The sequence below is a fragment of the Leptidea sinapis genome, chromosome 45, assembly GCF_905404315.1.
Source record: "Leptidea sinapis chromosome 45, ilLepSina1.1, whole genome shotgun sequence".
Classification (NCBI taxonomy): domain Eukaryota; kingdom Metazoa; phylum Arthropoda; class Insecta; order Lepidoptera; family Pieridae; genus Leptidea; species Leptidea sinapis.
The window spans coordinates 8,848,921-8,851,420 of NC_066309.1; the positions used below are offsets into that span (position 1 = coordinate 8,848,921).

The following is a 2,500-nucleotide window of genomic DNA, read 5'->3' on the forward strand; positions in this document are numbered from 1 at the left end:
AAAGCTCGTAGTTGCATTTGTGCGCCGCGCTGTCGGTGCATCGCATCCGCGGTGATACTGACACGTCTGCGGAGCATATCGTCGGTGAGCCGGCGGTAAAACGCCGGTTCAATATCAAAATCCTATCGCGGTGCTCTTCAGTGAGTGTCGAGATGGGCCGACAATTTTACTTTGAACAAATTAGAGTGCTCAAAGCGGGCTCAAAATGCCGCTTGAATATTTCGTGCATGGAATAATAGAATATGATCTCGGTTCTATTTTGTTGGTTTTCAGAACTCCGAGGTAATGATTAATAGGGATAACTGGGGGCATTCGTATTGCGACGTTAGAGGTGAAATTCTTGGATCGTCGCAAGACGAACATCAGCGAAAGCATTTGCCAAAGGTGTTTTCATCAATCAAGAACGAAAGTTAGAGGTTCGAAGGCGATTAGATACCGCCCTAGTTCTAACCGTAAATATGTCATCTAGCGATCCGCCGACGTTACTACAATGGCTCGGCGGGCAGCTTCCGGGAAACCAAAGATTTTGGACTCCGGGGGGAGTATGGTTGCAAAGCTGAAACTTAAAGGAATTGACGGAAGGGCACCACCAGGAGTGGAGCCTGCGGCTTAATTTGACTCAACACGGGAAATCTCACCAGGCCCGGACACCGGAAGGATTGACAGATTAACAGCTCTTTCTTGATTCGGTGGGTGGTGGTGCATGGCCGTTCTTAGTTGGTGGAGCGATTTGTCTGGTTAATTCCGGTAACGAACGAGACTCTAGCCTGCTAAATAGGCGTCGTCATTTAGGTGTGCGCGGCTTCAGGGTCGCGCAACTCACTGGCGGCGTATTAAAATTCTTCTTAGAGGGACCGGCGGCTTCGAGCCGCACGAGATTGAGCAATAACAGGTCTGTGATGCCCTTAGATGTCCTGGGCCGCACGCGCGCTACACTGAAGGAATCAACATGTTCTCCCTGGCCTAGAGGCCCGGGCAACCCGTTGAAACTCCTTCGTGCTGGGGATTGGGGTTTGCAATTATCCCCCATAAACGAGGAATTCCTAGTAAGCGCGAGTCATAAGCTCGCGTTGATTACGTCCCTGCCCTTTGTACACACCGCCCGTCGCTACTACCGATTGAATGATTTAGTGAGGTCTTCGGACCGACACGCGGTGGCTTCGCGGCCGTCGGCGTTGCTGGGAAGTTGACCAAACTTGATCATTTAGAGGAAGTAAAAGTCGTAACAAGGTTTCCGTAGGGGAACCTGCGGAAGGATCATTAACGTGTAACGGTCGCGTGCGCGAGCGTTGTCGCCGACACGCTTCGCTCACAGCCGACTGTTGACGATGATAACTTCAATCACGTGTCAATCACTGATTATTTTCGCGCTCGCGATGTGCTCTCTGTGCTACGTTGTCGCGTTTGCCGCGCGCGCGCTGACATCTCCCGCCGCATGTGGGGGGTGTCCGGCACGACGTCTCCGGCACGACGCTTCGGCGGGCGCGGTTCGCATGTACGCGACGCGCGTGCGTCTCGCGACGCGCTCATGTCGAGTGCGAAGCGAGTCGAGATCACGACGTACGCGCAATGCGTGCGTCACATAATATTTTGTTACACACAGAGATCGTTCACGTATTTTCTAAATATAAAAAACTATTACCCTGAACGGTGGATCACTTGGCTCGCGGGTCGATGAAGAACGCAGTTAACTGCGCGTCATAGTGTGAACTGCAGGACACATTTGAACATCGACATTTCGAACGCACATTGCGGTCCGTGGAGAAATATCCAGGACCACTCCTGTCTGAGGGCCGGCTGCATAAAAGAATACGACGACGCCGTCGCTGTATGCTGACAACACTGTTTGCGCGCCTAAAAAACGTGTAAAACGAGTGACGGTCTTCGGGCCGGGCTCGGGTAAACCCCGCCGGTTTTCCGGGGCCCGCTCGATCCGTTCGAAAATGTAAAATAAGCCGCAACGCGTGGTGCTGCTCGCGTGCAACGCCGTCTCCGCCTCACGCCCGACGTGGGTCACGGAGACGGGCGCGGTACCGGGGCGCGCTCGTTCGCTGTCACACGCGGATATCTCGTGATTAATTTTAATTAATCTATGCAGAGCTCTCTATGTGAACGGCGTGCGTGGCTGCGCCTTCGGTTCGCGTCCCGTGCGCTGCACGTGTTATTTCGGCCCGACGTGAGCGTGCAAACGAGTAGGCGGACTCGACGTCCGAAGGGCGCTTCGATCGCGGTACGTGCGCGGGTCGACGATACGTCGTTGAGACTTATTGGCGGCGCGCGCACGACGGTGTCGCTGCGCTGACGGATATCGTGTCTGCCTCATACTTTTTATCGTTGGCCTCAGATCAGGGAGGATCACCCGCCGAATTTAAGCATATTAGTAAGCGGAGGAAAAGAAACTAACCAGGATTCCCTCAGTAGCGGCGAGCGAACAGGGATAAGCCCAGCGCCGAATCCCGCGGTCGTCACGGTCGCGGGACATGTGGTGTTAGGGAGGTTC

General features: G+C 54.1%; 3 non-coding genes across 3 annotated transcripts in view; all 3 read left to right on the forward strand.

Moving 5' to 3' along the window:
* Window positions 1-1,263, forward strand: part of LOC126977691 (small subunit ribosomal RNA) — a 1,897-nt gene extending 634 nt beyond the window's left edge. Inside the window, exon 1 of the ribosomal RNA XR_007732363.1 lies at window positions 1-1,263. This exon is cut by the window's left edge and continues 634 nt beyond it. This is a non-coding gene — a ribosomal RNA (small subunit ribosomal RNA).
* A 376-nt stretch (window positions 1,264-1,639) lies between these two features.
* On the forward strand, window positions 1,640-1,796 carry LOC126977581 (5.8S ribosomal RNA). The gene has a single exon (XR_007732255.1). It is a non-coding gene; the product is annotated as a 5.8S ribosomal RNA (ribosomal RNA).
* Window positions 1,797-2,335: 539 nt separating this feature from the next.
* LOC126977707 (large subunit ribosomal RNA) overlaps window positions 2,336-2,500 on the forward strand; it is a 3,975-nt gene continuing 3,810 nt past the window's right edge. The window contains exon 1 of the ribosomal RNA XR_007732378.1: window positions 2,336-2,500. This exon is cut by the window's right edge and continues 3,810 nt beyond it. This is a non-coding gene — a ribosomal RNA (large subunit ribosomal RNA).